At 40.5% G+C, this 15,564-nt stretch overlaps 1 pseudogene; it reads right to left on the bottom strand.

Annotated features, from left to right (window-relative positions):
- Positions 1-7,507: 7,507 nt before the first annotated feature.
- LOC124521242 (prolyl-tRNA synthetase associated domain-containing protein 1-like) lies at positions 7,508-13,989 on the bottom strand (annotated as a pseudogene).
- Between the last annotated feature and the right edge of the window lie 1,575 nt (positions 13,990-15,564).

Raw genomic sequence — 15,564 nt, 5'->3', positions numbered from 1 at the left:
AAACAACACAAATTAATACAGCAATAGTTTTGGAGACTGTAATTCTGAAATGAGTTTTACAGGCCTACCATCAAGGTGAGGGCAGGGCTGGGTCCTGGAGTCTTCAGGGAAGAATCCGTCTCCTTGCCTCCTGGGTTTGCAGGGGCTGCCTCATTCTTTGGCTCACATCACTGTAATTTCTGCTTCTGTTGTCACTTCTCCCTCTTTCCTGCAAAATCAGCAAAGACCGTCCTAGAATCACATTTAAATATGGCCCATTAATTTTATAATTGAACTCAAAATATGTGTTGAGCATCCACTCTGTGTATTACTTTCACTCATATCATGTGAAGTGTTCTTCTGATTAAATGCAGTCCCAGTCCCCAAATAATTTATCATTTAATTACAGACATAAACGTAGTTACCAGATATCCACATCCCAAGGAACAATTTGAATGGCCTAAAATAAGTCACAAAAGTGCTTGAGGATTCAGAGAGAGTAGATAAAACATTGAATTGGGGAATAATACTGGGGTTCACGAAGGAGGTGGGGGAATGGACCTTAAAGAATATATAGGTTGTAACCAGTTAAAATTTGAAGGAGAAGCTAGCAGAGGATGAAATATCAGTGCAAAATGAACATCACAGATCCTGATACACAGAGCATGAAAATATTCTGGTGAAGCGCATAAACTCAGTGTTTTCAAAGCGGGGCTAAGAGCCAAGTTGGATTGTAATGTTCGAGACGTGTAAAAGATTGAAAAAGCAGGTTGAAGACAGATGGTACACTTTCTTAATGTTTTGAATGAGGTAATTTTTCTTAACTTGGTAGGTAATTAATTTGGCCGTTTATCATGTTTTTCAACAAATAATTCTAAGTACCTAATCCGTGTCTGACACTCTCTAGGCGCAGGCGGTAATGAAGCCACATCATCACCGAGAAGTGGTGAAATCGCGCAGAGATTTAAAAGTACATGCTGGCCATGGAATAGAATGAATGGGGTATTATGTTGGTTTGCTAGAACTTCCATAACAAAGCGCCACAGACCAAGCAGCTTTAACAACAGAAATGTACTGTCATAGTTGCGGAGGCTACAAGTTGAAACCAGGATACTCCCTCTGAAGGTACTAGTGGAGGAACTGTTTCAGGCCTTTCTCTTGGTTGCTTATAGTTCCTTGGGTCATGTAATTCCAGTCTCTTCAGGTACCATTCTCTCTGTGGGCCTATCTCCGTTTCTATGTCCAAATGTCCCCTTTTAGAAGGACAACATCATATATAATTAGGGCTCACCCTAATGGCCTCATTTTAACTTGATCAGCCTTAACCACCTCGTTTCCAAATAAGGTCACATTCACAGGTATGGGCTTAGAACTTCAGCATCTTTCGGGGGTGGAGACACAACTCACCCCATAACAAATGGGAAGTGGGCAAGTGAGGGTGGGAAATCCAGAACTGTTTTGTGCTTGAAGCAAAACAGAGGAATTTGCAGTACCCCCTTAAAAAATAGCAACAGCCTTAGTTAGGGTCCTAGCAGTGGGATGGGAAGAGGCACCAGCCGCAGTGTGGAGCCTGCCTGCTGTAGCACTATTTATAATGAATCTATTTTTAAAAACTTCCTAGTAAGCAACACAACCTCTCATTTAAAGTTCATCTGCTAAAGATGCAATAGAACTGTAAATTTTCTGGAATCTGCAACTCTCCCATCCATTTCTCATCATGATTCTCTTTCTGCTATTGACCAGATAATGGAAATAATCAGCACTGTCTACACAGCATAGGTATTTTTATTTATATTAAACTGAATACACTTTTTCCCCCCCCCGAAATGATAAACATTGCATTTTAAAGTGATTTTTTTTCCTTTTCCTATAGGCTACATTTCTTACTTAATGTCTCAGCAAGTTGAAGATTTCAACATTGTTTCAAATTTGAATCAAATGTATATCTTTTTTTTTAATGTAAGAAAATTGCAATCATCTGGTGGTAAATGTTGTCAAGAATCATGCAGTACTTAAGTCTTTTTCAAGAACCTTGTCATGCATAAAATCCTTGATGTATGAATTCCTGCAGCCCTGTCTTTCCTAATGAATGTTCTGAGAAGACTTCAAAAAGACAAATTAAAATCAGTTGTCCCTGACATGAATATCTAGAGAATATCAAGAGCTTTTTAATAAATTAATTTAAAGATGAATACACGCGAAAATGTTTTTATTCTCATTCTTAGAACTGATAGATTGTCAACATTCATTAATGTGGGTGAAAATAACGTTATATTGCAAAATCATCAATGGAAAATAAATATTAAATTGAAATGCCACATATATTTTGATGACCAATAGTTCCACTCCCGCATATTAAAATTACACATGAATATTGTGCGACCGGTTCCTGGTCACTGAGGAGTGTTCACCGTTTCTCCTGAGAAATACATTACTACTTGCCCTCTCTCTTCACCACCTTCTGGCTCAAATCTCTATTTCTTTGCTTCTGAAATTGCCCAAGGTCACCTCCTAGGCAGCCAGCCAGTCTAAAAGAATCAAAGTAGCTGTTTTACAGGGTTTTGCTCATTGTTAGTTTAGCAAACTCTTTCCATGTTCCGTGTTTCCCTCTGACGCACATCTCAGAAGAATGAAACTGGCTCACAGTTGTGCATTTGTGTTCTCAGAAATCACTGTTCCTGCATAATTGCCTTATATTCAGAATGATCTGACAAGAATCTTGTCTCTCTTACAATTAGGAGTGGTAGAATGTAGTTTGCCATCCCAATGCCAGGAACAAAACTCAAATCTCTCTAAGATTCCCAGCTGGCAAGCTATGAATTCTTACTACAAACAAGAAAGATTTAAGGAGGTTTAGAAAAGAAGTTGTAAGGAATTAGTCAGGGTTCCAGTATTTCTTGCCAAATCAAAGTGTTGATGGGTTATAATTACTTCAATTAGAAACAGGTTATATTTTCCTTGAAATATATACAGATTTGTAATCCAAAGGAATATTGTTCTGTGCCCTTTCTCTTCTTTCTCTCTGTCTCTTGTCTCTCTCTCTCTCTCTCCCTATTTACAAATTTGGTGGGAGCTAAAAAACAATTTTGCCTCCTTCCGAATTTTGTCTGTGTCTGAGCCCTGGCCTACAACTGTTAATAACTTCCAGCCTTCTTGAAAAGGTGATAACAAGGCAGTCTTGACATTTAGTGCAAATTCATCCCCACTGCTGGGAAAACCACTAATGCCAGGGCCCGCTAATGGTGCATCAATAATCTTTGTGTCATAGGTGAAGACTAGTAAAATTAGCACTTAATGTGGGCAATTCTTTCTGGTCTCCCTAAGTAAATTTATGGAAGGAAGTGGATTAGTCTTTCTCTACTCTCAGCTCCTCTATTTTTAATGTATTCTTTCTTCCTTGAAGGCATCCTTCATTTTCATGGATTTCACATCAACCTCTTCCAGATTGACTTTTAGCATTTCCGTAAGCTGGCCTACAGCACCTCAATTATCTGACCCCAATTTAACTTTCCAGCTCCATCTACTTCCTCTCCCTTTCTCCTCCTTCCTCCCTGCTTCCTTTGGTCTTGACACAGTGGAGTTCCTCTGCTCCCCACACTGATGCCCTTTTACATTGCTGTGCTTGTTATTCTGATGATCTTCTTTAATTTCTCTATCAAAAAATGCATTTAGCTCAGTAGTTTTCTCCTTAATGGAGCCTTCACTTGAAATCCTTTTTCCTAAAGCCTTAGTGAATTTTCCTTTTAAAAAAAAAAATTCACAAAGTACTTTATCTCTATTCTAGCATTTAGCATATTTCATTAAAACTGTGTAAGAATTCACACAGAGTAGATGCTCACTAAATATATTTTTCCAGCTTTATTGAGATGTAATTGACATAAAACACGGTATAATTTTAAGATGTATAATGTGTTGACTTGATATTTTATAAAATCACCACCATAGTATTAGCTAACAGCGCCACATCACGTAACTACCTTATGTTTGTAGTGAGGACACTTAAGACTTGACTCTCTTAGCAAGTTTCAAGTATTTAATACAGTGTTATTAACTATAAGCACCATGCTGGACACGAGGTGCCCAGAATGTATTCATCTTATTGGAAGTTTGTACTCGTTGACCAGCATCTCCCATTTATCCCCTACATGGTCCCTGGTAACCATTATACTACTCCTCGGCTTTTTTTGGATTCTACGTATCAGTGCTATTGTACGGTATTTGTCTTTCTCTCTGATATATCACTTGGCATAATGCCCTCAAAGTTCATCCATGTTTTTCTCAGATGGCGGGATCTCCTTCTTTCTCACGGCTGAACAATATTCTATCGTGTATGCATTCCATACCTTCTTTATCTACTCATCCAGTGGACACTTAGGTTGTTTCCCTATCTTGGTTAATAACGCTGCAATGGAAGTGCAGATATCTCTTTGAGATCCTATTTGCATTTCCTTATACAGCTCAATAGCAAATAAAATAAAATAAAATAAAATAAAATCTGATTAAACAATGAGCAGAATACTTGAATACACATTTTTCCAAAGAAGATACACAAATGGTCAACAGGTACAGGAAGAGGTGCTGGATATCACTTTATCATTTGGGAAATATAAATCAAAACCACAATGAGGTATCACCTCACCCTTGTCCGAATGGCTGTCATTGAAAATGACGAGGAATAACAAGTGGATGTGGAGAAGAGGGAACCCTCGTGCATTATTGGTACAAACGTAAACTGGTGCCGCTATTATACAAAACGGTATGGAGTTTCTTCAAAAAATTAAAAATAGAACTAACATATGATCCAGAAATTCCACTTCTGGGCTTTTATCCAAAGGCAATATTTCTTTAATTAATGAATTACTTATCTTTATTCTCAGCACTTTCTTCACCATATTGTCACTGCATTAGAAGCGCCCTCCTCTCTAACACTCGGGAGCTATACATTTCTCTGGAGTAGATTTTTCACTTTGCACCACAACCACTCATTTACATGGTTTTTCCCTCCCATCTGGACTAGATTGCAGACTCCTTGAGGTCACAGTCCCGTGTTATATTCTGAGTCTAACACTGTGCCTAGCACACAGTGGTCACCTAGGGAGTACTGGGTGCATGAATGGATAAACTCAAAGGGCAGGGTGTCCAGTCCCAGGATTTGTGACTACAATGACTATTTTTCCCATTGATGTCTGGCTGTATTTCTGATTTGTGTCACCCAGTTTAACTTGTGGATATAGACTGTTTCCGATTTTACTTGTATTTGTTTCTTGCTTACAAATACTGTCTCTCCACTGAGCTGATAACCCGTGGAGGTCTTACAGCTCACATCTCCCTAACAGAGAAGAATGGATTGCTATAGTGATGTGGGCTCTTAGGGACTTGGGATTCTCCTCTTTGCAGGAATTACCTCTAAAACAATTGCACTGGAGCTCATGGAGCCTCTCCAAAACATAATATGTGTTCAGTCAAGTGAAACTGTATTATGGAGAATATATGAAAACCCAGTGAAGGTGGTATAAAGTACTTTCAGAAAGGATCTCAGTAAAGATCCTCATAGCACATTATCCACAAGGTAATCATCAATTAGTCTGATCAGTATTAGATTTGGTTCATAGTCTACATTTTCCAGAAGTCTTCATGTAAAACTACAAATTTGGAGAATTTTTACTCTCTCATCCAAAGCACTGAACATTGGATAAAGAATCTGAATCTGATCTAGAAAGCTATGATTGAGTTTCTCCATGTTACTGTGGAAAATATGCAGAAAGTTCAAACTGGAAAAATGTTTTGTCTCAATTATCTTGTGTTAATGAGAGAATGAAAGATACTTTTTACCTTGATGTACATTTACAGTTGACTCCAAAATACCACTTTCCTCAGTTGAGCTGATAAAACTAGATTTTCAATTACCTTTTTAAAAAAGATGCCCTAATTACTGGCAATTTAAGTGGTGTGAGTATTCAATTGTCTTATTTGATTGTCATAGATATTTACTCCTTTTATCTAGGAGCATCCTTTATCATTTTTCATGCTCGCTTTTGTTTTCTGAGGGAACAATGAAGAAAATAATTCCTAGAGAATAAAGAATCAGAAACCACAAATTACCTGAAAGATTTAGGGATTTACGCCCTTTGGAATCTAAACCTAGATGATGTTTTTGTAAGAGGAAAGCAAGTCTAGAAGCTATTCCAGTTTAAAAGAACCTGGTGTCAAAATGCTGAAGGGCTGTGGAATGTAACATTTGAGTTCGTTTGAGGCCTCTACACCTGCAATAATTACCAGCGCAATGTAATGCCAAGCTCCAGCCGGAGAAAAAAATGAAATCAGTTCTATGATGAATTCTTCACAAAACTATCAAATTAACAGTTTCAGAACTTCACAACTTAATTTTCTGTCTAGGTTACATATGTATCATCCAGGTTCTGTATTTTTTTTAAATTTTTTTTAACGTTTATTTATTTTTGAGACAGAGAGAGACAGAGCATGAATGGGGGGAGGATCAGAGAGAGAGGGAGACACAGAATCTGAAGCAGGCTCCAGGCTCTGCGCTGTCAGCACAGAGCCCGACGCGGGGCTCGAACTCACGGACCGCGAGATCACGACCTGAGCCGAAGTCCGCCGCTCAACCAGCTGAGCCACCCAGGCGCCCCCAGGTTCTGTATTTTTTACTATAGTTTTAAAGTTTCATTTCTGGAGAAGAAAACAAGATTGTTGGTCAACTATATTAAATTTTAAAACAGTACATCAATTAACACAACTGCATTTCACATGGCTTATTATGTGGTGTGACCAATGGACAAAACACGATCATACATATCACAGGGACGTTTATCACTTACTATGTGATAAGCAACTGCTTTAAATGTTCTTCCTTATAAAGAAGATAGCAATGAATTCCTCACACAGTCTCTACAATGATGATGATGATATATTTAAAGGGCTTAGGATAAATGCTTAGCATATTTAGGCCATTTTATAAAATAGTTATGCTTTTATGAACTGAAAAGTTCCATTGCAGCAAAGCCACTGTCAAAGTGCCTCGTCAAATAATATGAATGACGAGGTCACCAGTTCTCCTGCATGTTAACATATTTTGTGATTATGTCTTTGGTGGGGAGTGGGCTGTTATTATACAAAAGTAAAGGAAAATGTAATAACTAATGGACTAGACAAGGAAGGATTTATAGTTCTTATTTAGAAGTCTGGAGTTGACTCAGGACAGGGTCAGCTTCTCATGAATGCTATCAAGGACTTGGATTCCTTCTATCACACTGTTCTTAATCCTTGGTTGTGGCTTTCATCCTCATGATCACAAGATGGCTCCTATGCTTCCAGTATCACATCTGAACTCCAGACACAAAAAGGGCAAAGAGATAAAGATCCAAAAACCTTCTCCACACAGAGATATTGTTGTTTTTATTTGTATAGGTAGTCATTTCCCAGCAGATTTTCAATTCTGTCTTTTTTTTTTAAAATATTCTTGTCACTTTTAATGTTTTTTTTAAGAAATTACAAATAAGAAAAACAGCTTTCAGAAATAAACATATTCTGAACACCAGCCCAATTCGTTGCTTTTACCAAAATTTAGCACCGGGAGATCATATCCCGTCTTCTTCACAAATGTGGGAAAGTCTTCAGGGCTCAATCCCATGGTTGCAGCACTGGTCATTGGATGAAAGTACGCCTTTCTGCGTCTACCTTCCAAAAAAGCGGAATCCAGAACAAATTTCACATCTCCATCACCACAGAAGAGTGCCAAGGGTGTGGCGCAGCTTTGGCCAACTTTTAGCTTTTCTAGCATGGCTGTTTCCTCAGCAAACCAAAGATCCCCACTCCCAGCGCCTGACGCTTGGCAAGATCATTTGAACATGAAGTGTCACCAGCCAATAGCTTTTTTTCTTCTTGTCTGTAAGAAGTAAGTTCTTACTGTGTGCTCCTTTCAAATGCTGGATATGAGGCGTCATTTCTTCAACCGTTCCTCAACTGTAAACACCTCCGGGTGCCCCACGACCTGTGTGCGGATGGCCAGGGTGCCCATCCGGCTGCTGCTCCGGTGAGGCCCACACCTCAGCACCCACCATGCTGCTGTCCTGACCAGCAGAGAGAGACTGCACAATTGTATCTTATTAACGAAAACAAAAAAACAAAAAACAAACAAAAAAACCGTACCACACAGTGATTCAACACCAAGAGGACTGAGAGCTTTCAGATTTCATCGGGGCACATACCCATGCCTCTGGGCTGTCTGCGCTTCTGTGTGGATACGCTGACGTAATAATAAAGGAAGAAAGGGTACTGGATAGTCAGCCAACAGTGTCAGCTACACTAGGATTCAAACTACGTATTTTGCAGCTTGTACGAAGGCATGCCTAAGTACGATTTCAAAAGGCAAGCATATTTAAAATCTTTTCAATTTTGCCTTTCATGAGGTACTTTAGACCATAGTCCAGCTTAGCAAAAAGCATTAGAATAGGGCTGGAGTCCTGATCTGGCCTTGGGTCTGTCACTAGTTTACTGGTTAGCTTGATGGAAATTACCAAGTTATTCTGCATACCCCGGTGCATCAACTGAGGGGGTCGAGAGAGATGATGTCTAATATCACTCTCAGGTCTTAACTTCTGTGGTTTTATGATGGTTGTATTTCTCTCTTGCTCTTTCCAAATATTACAATCCCAAAGCTTAATAATTTCTTGGAAAAACTGAGCTTTGATGAAAACAATCATCCAAAGGCTGTTTGTTGCTCTTAGAACTATGCTAGGCGGCATGTAAGACAGAAAACAAGTTAAAAACATGTTCCCTGTTCTCTACTGATGAAACTGAGTGCGTATGAAGTGGCCATTATTCACTGTGTGTGCAGAAGTTCCGAGAAGAGACAGGTCAGTATGAAGAAGCTAGAGATGGCACCATGAATGAAATGGAATTGGAACTCATCTCAGTGGCATTTGAAATGAAATGCGAAGTAGAACGGAAGGATTTGGCTATGTGGAGAAGATACAGAGGGATGTCTCAAATGAAGAGTGACAGCATTAACAGAGATGAGAAGGGAAGCTTACTGTTTTGGGGGCCAAGGAAAGAGCCTGTCCCAACTGAGCGAGTGAGCCTATGTTGGTGACTGATAGACCACAGGTTGATCATAGAGTTTGCACACCTTCTTCCTTCAATTCTTATTCTTTTTTTTTTTAAGTTTATTTATTTATTTTGAGAGAGACAGAGACAATAGGAGTCGGGAAGGGGCACAGATGGGGAGAGACCGGGAATTCCACGCAGGCTCTGTGCTGCCAGCTGCAGACCCTGATGCGGGGCTTGAACCCACAAACAGGAGATCTTGACCTGAGCCAAAACCAAGAGTCCACTGCTTAACCCACTGAGCCACCCAGGCACCCCTGCAATTCTTACGCTTATGCAAATGTCCAGCAAGGACCAGAGTGCTGCTTCCCTATCAAGTCTCTCTACCACTTGCATACACACATCACACGTATTTAGATCCAGAGCCAACTGGACACAAATTCCTGTGACCCAGGAAGTATAATACAGCCGTTCACTTCTGTACTATGTATCAGACTCAGACTCACACTGTGCATATTTTACTAACACTGTATCTTCACATAGTTGACTCCTGGATCCTGGATCCTAAACTAGAGGAAATTAAAAAAAAAAAGTTCTCCTATATTCTTTTGTTGGATCTTTATTTATGAATTAATCAATCATAAATTGCAACCTCATTCTCACTCATCCTTGTCTAACTGGTCATGTCACCTATGCGTTGGTAGGAGAGAAAGAAGAGGCACAGTACTGCTTCATTGAGCAATGAGAAGCCATTACTGGCACTTGAAAAGAAAATGGACTGTTATACAGAGTTTTGTCCCGGCAGCACTCGAAAGAAAAAATAAAGTAGTTTAGCATCAGGAACATGAGGTAAAGGTATTATCTTGGAGGAAAATCATGAGAATCTTGAGTAATGGAGTAGACTTTTGAGCAGACAGGGGAAACATAGGATTTGAGCTATGGATTGGGAACAAGGCCTGAATCAGAATACAGATTGTGTAAGTGTATTTATCTATGCATTTCCCACCTGGGCTATATGACCCAGAAAGTTCTAGAATCTGAGATTCCAGCTAAGAAGATGAGGGTACCAGATCCGTGTGACTGGAAAGAAGTCAAGGGTGATCTCATGCAGTGATTGTTCATTTCACATAATGCGGGCATTGAGAAGGGAATCCGGCAAGGGCTGAGATGTAGCTGTAGCCTGTGTAAAACTGGGTCATAACAAGTAACAAGAAATGCTAATAGTGATATCCTTTAGGTAGTTCACATATAAAAATAAGGAAATGAACAAAACTTTATAAGGTCCTTTGCATCTTAATATTTATGAACCATTTTAAACCTACATTAGCTTATCTGGAGATTTTATGTTTCTAGATATAATCTCCCTAATATCTTTATAACTTCAATTTATACACTATTCAATTTAAGTTTATTTATTTATTATGAGAGTGGGGAGGGGCAGACGGAGAGCAGGAGAAAGAGAGAATCCCAAGCAGGCTCCACAAGGTCAGCACAGAGCCCAATGCAAGGCTCGAACTCACAAACAGTGAGATCGTGACCTCAGCCAAAATCAGGAGTCGGACACTTAACTGATTGAGCCACCCAGGTGCCCCCAAACTATTCAATTTTTAAAATACTTGACCCTCTATATCCCCATTATATTGGTATATTGTTAAAAGTTGGACAAGCATAAGCTTAAAAAAAAAACTTCTTATTTTTAGTGAGTAAAGAGGAGGAAAGAAAAGTATGTGAAAGTATTTTCAAATAATGGAGTTATAATTTTAGTTCAATTGTTAAAATACACTTAGGAGATTCTTTTTAAGAAAAAATAAATTACCACATTATAATCAGAGGCTTTTAAGCACTAATTGAGAAACATACCTTTTTACAGTCTGTCTCCCCTAATACCTTTTTTTTTCCTTTTTAAGTGACTTTTTGACACAATGCTATGGCTTCTCTTTGTAGGTAGAATAACTTTACCTGTAAATCCCTGCAGGTTCACATGCCACTAACCAAATCAAACTTAATAGCTCCGGGGGAATCATTAAATAGTATTGCATCAATTTGCTTGCTACATAAGTGGCCTTAGTTTGTGTTAGAAGTGGCCTTTTTTTTTTTTTTTCTATTTCAGGTTATTTTTTTTTCTTCATAGTATTTGAAAGACGGCTTTCATATTTAAAAGGTAAAATCCAAATATAGTTTATTCTGACAGTGCTTTGTAATATTTTTGGGTCAATTCTCCCTTTGAGAGACTGATGAAACCCACAGGGCCTCTCCTAAGATGATACATCTGTCTACACAATTTTGGAGGGATTCCTGAACTGCAAATCCAGTCTATGATATTTAGATGAAGACTCCTACAAACCACACGATTAATTGGTAACTTGTCAATGCAACTGAAGGAGGGCTTCCCGTTGGAATAAACATAAACATATTCACTAGGACTCTGGAGCATGTGTGCTAAAGAGGCTGATAGGGTTTCTTCCTGGAGGCTAAAGCCTTACTAAGCCACAGTGGCTGATGGGAAGTGCTACAACCTTCGTGCAGGTATGTGGAAGGACCCATGAACTTGCAGTCTCTTGATGTTCTTCCCTACCTCCCTGGAAGACCACAGCCCTGGGCACTTCATTCCCGTATTACCCACTCTCCTGTCTACATTCTCCCATCATCCATGTGACAAATAGGACGTGTCTACTATGTATCAGACCCCTGGGACAAAACAGAAAAACTTCCTGCTCTGTGTGTTCCAGTGGGGGATCCAGGAGAAAAATACACGTTAGACAATGACTAACGCTTTGGCGAAAGTAAACAGGTAGTCCAAGGGCTTTGACACCCCTTCCAACAAGAAGTAGGCTGCAGGTCCTGCCCTTGAAATTCCCTTCCCCAGAGAAGCTCTCCACTTGCTTTGACCAAGAAGCAACTGTGGAAGTGGCTCTGTGCTGGCTTCCAGTCCCAGACCTGCAGCCCGGCTGGCTGCTTCTTTTCCCAAGCCACCGTGTTAGAAGTCTGGAGAACCTTGGTGGGACCGTATGCAAAATTTCCCCGGTGCATGGAGAGGGACGCAGGTGTGCGAGTTCCCAGCCATGCCCGCCAAAGTGCCGGACACGAGAGTGAAGCCTGCTTGGGCACTCCAGAGCCCGTCAGCCGCCGGCTGAATAAACGGAGTGACCTCAGCCAGTGGCACGTGGAGCAGAAGATCCACCCAGGCAAGCTGTGTCCTGATTTACGACCCAGAGATCGTGAATATAATATAAGGGTGGTTCGTTGGTCTGCAGTAGGTACCTGGAACCGTGGCGGTGGCCTCCACAAAAACGAAACAGAAAGTCACGATAGGGTATTTCAGGCAAGAGCCCACGGGTGTGGTGTCAGTTCTTAACTGAACACTGACTCCTTCTCTTCTTTCCGACAGCACTGCCCTGGACCCTTCCTACTCTATCCAAACTCAGAACCCACCCCTCGTTCTCTTTGCAGTCATCATCAGACCTGTCTTTCCCTAAATGAGAATATAAAAGATACCCTACTTTGATACCGAATTATCAATATTAAATCTCCTCTACCCTGCTTTCACCTCAGATTTTCTCCTTCTGACCTCCTTTCTTAGAGGAAAGAATCTACACGAATTTCCAAAGTTACTTCTTCCAGTTCACTTGCAGTCTCCATCCCTCTGGTGTCTCCTGCCCTCCCCTGGTCACACGTTTTATTCTTCCTCTCCACCCCTGCTGGTTCCATGCCTACAAGTAGTCTTTTCTCAGTTCCATCCAGGTTCACAGAGGCGACACTCCTCTTGAAATACTCTTTCCTGGATTTCTAAGACAATGAATTTTAAACCATCCTCCACAGTGCTGCCAAAACCAAGTATGATACTATGTAATTCTCTTTCTCATGAACCATCAGTGGCTCCCAGTTGCCCTCTCAATAAAGACCACAGCACTTTTCTGGATAGACTTAACTCTCCATAAACAACCTCACTTTGTTTCTCCTGTCTTAGTCCGTGGGCCTTTATTCAGCGGAATGTTTCAGACGTCTCTGCTCTCTTTCATAGAAAGAAAGGGCAATAGAGATGAAAAACCTGGGTGGAACATCGAGGAAAGTGCTGGCAGACAGTTGATGCTGGACTAGAAGATGTCAGGCAGGACAAAGGGAAAGATGAGGTTGGACAAGCAGACTGGACTAGACAGACCATGGATGATCTTGTTTGTCAAGACGAAGAACTTGGCTTGTCACAGATGAAACTGAGGGTGTGGGGACAACGTTCACAGATATAGATACGACATGACAAAACATTGCTCGGCAATTCTGGTTTCAATGTCTGCGTCCTCCCCCTTCCCCTCCCCCAAACCCCGCCAAAAATTTCAAGATTTTGAAAAAGATGGTACTGTATTTTATATCACTCCAGAAATTTATGCAATGTCTCACATACAGTAGATACTTAATAATGTTTTTACTTTATGAATAGAGTTTTAAAGTTACTATGTTTAAATGGTCTGTTCACTAGGTTGTTGTTGTTATTATTATTTTTGATCTGGTAACGAAGGAAGGAAAGTAGTGTTTCAGGAAGGGTGACACTATTTCTCCCACTGACCCTGCACTGAAGAAATGCAGTGTTGTGGGTATGACCCTGCCTAGCGACCAAGGCTTTGGAGTCCCGACGCAGGACTGTGGTTTACTGCACAGCTGTCAAAACAGGAATGCCTACTTAGGAAATAGGGTTTCTGGGTACCTGTCTCTATCCCTTCTGCCGAGATGAGGAAAACTGGGTCTATGACGGATCTACGTTTCCCTGAATGGGCTGCCTCCAAACTAGACTGAGGTCGGAGGATGAAGTCTTACAAGGGAGTTAGTCTGAATTTTGTTTCTGCTCTATCTATATGTTAATGAGCTCACCACCTTTTGTTACAAAGTCTTCAAATGCACTAGGTCAGACTGGAACTCATCTTGGAGAGCAGCCCATTATGTGCTCCCTGCCATAATTAAGATCAAGACCTGAGGTGCCTGTGGGGCTGAAGCCCAACATTTCTCAAATCGGATCGTTTTACGTTGGCTGAAGGAGATGAGGAAGGCCCGGCAGCCACCCTGAGAATCTGCTTACCCATCCCAGAACTGTTGACAGGAAGGGACCTCCACGCGCAGTACTGAAGAAACTGTTAGGAACTGCACCTAAGAAATTGCATAGTCTTTGCGGAGTGCTGACTTTTTCCGTCTTCCTTCTCATCCGTTTTACCTCTCTCTGTAAGTGGTGCTGACAGGAAACACATGATGCTTGGGCACGTGAGGAAAGAGAGAGTTTTCCAAATGGGGAAGATACGACCTCTGTAAAAGTGCAGAGCACATACATTTCAGCGAAGTGTAGCAGAGTGGGATCAATAATTACGCCATGCACCAGAGGTGCAAAAGCTGGAGGGTCTCCCTCTAATGGTTTCCAAAAGCGCAGCTATCCAAGGTCATGGCTGACATCAGGCAATCGGCGTGGGGGAAGCTGAAAGAATAGCTCTGCAAAGGGCCATCTCACCGTACAGCCACCATCAGTCCCTTCCCGGCAATATTTGTCTGGTTTATAAACAATCCCTTTACTTCCTTCTGGTAACCCCTGGGTGAAAATTGCGTCTGTGAGAGTTTCAAAATTCAGATAGGGTCTGAAGAGCAAGCTTTGTTAGTTTATCTTACCCAACAAAATTGCCAGCACAAGAGAAGTGCAAACTTTTCTTCCCATAGCTCTCCCATTTGGATTATAAAATCTTTGTTGAGGGGGTGATGAATGTGATAGAAAACGCATAACTTGTTTCAGATGTAAAGAATGCTGACAGCTTCAAAAGCATTACTTTACCTGATTTTCTTGGCAAATTTGATTTGCAAGAAAAGCTGGGAGTGGAAAATATCCAGATGTCATTTTGGTGGTCACCTTCCTAAGCACAGCCAACCTGAGTATACAGCTATACTCACTGCAGACCTCTGATCTGCTGTATCAACTGTACTAGAAGTTTCATAAAAGGAAGAGACATTTGTTTCTTTGCTAATTACTTGCGACTAAATGTTGCAAGGAGGGAGTAGCTTCAACAGACACAGTTTGGGGCTCTGGAACCTTGAGTGGCGGTGGGTCATTGATAAGTGGCTAAGGTTCTTTGCTCTCCATTTCCACATAAACAAAATGCGCAATAAAATCTACTCTATGAGAATATTGTGATACTTAATGACAAAATAAATGTTAAGCAGTTAGCTTATTACGTGGTAATTTGGTGAAAGGGTATCTATTATTACTATTTCACAAACCCTTTTGTATACATCACTAAGGAACACCATCATATACTAAAAGTACGTATGAAGTTCTTTTACGTAGAGAAGCTCAAAATCCTTTGTATAATTAATATGATCTTTTCAAGGATCAAGTAAACACGACCCTGTCATGTTTCCATCAGTCATTATTTTTTAAAATCCTTTGCCAGACAAATACAAGAACAATTTACCACCATAGCCATTCATTTATTCCACAAACATTTATTGAGCACATGCCAAGAGAGCATGTAGTAATGCCAGGAACTGTTCAGA

Source organism: Lynx rufus, unplaced genomic scaffold, assembly GCF_022079265.1.
Source record: "Lynx rufus isolate CCGP_SWC_20201006 ecotype Redwood Valley unplaced genomic scaffold, mLynRuf1.p SCAF_3, whole genome shotgun sequence".
Lineage (NCBI taxonomy): Eukaryota > Metazoa > Chordata > Mammalia > Carnivora > Felidae > Lynx > Lynx rufus.
Note: the sequence above shows the minus strand (reverse complement) of the source record. Positions and strands in the feature narration are given on the sequence as shown.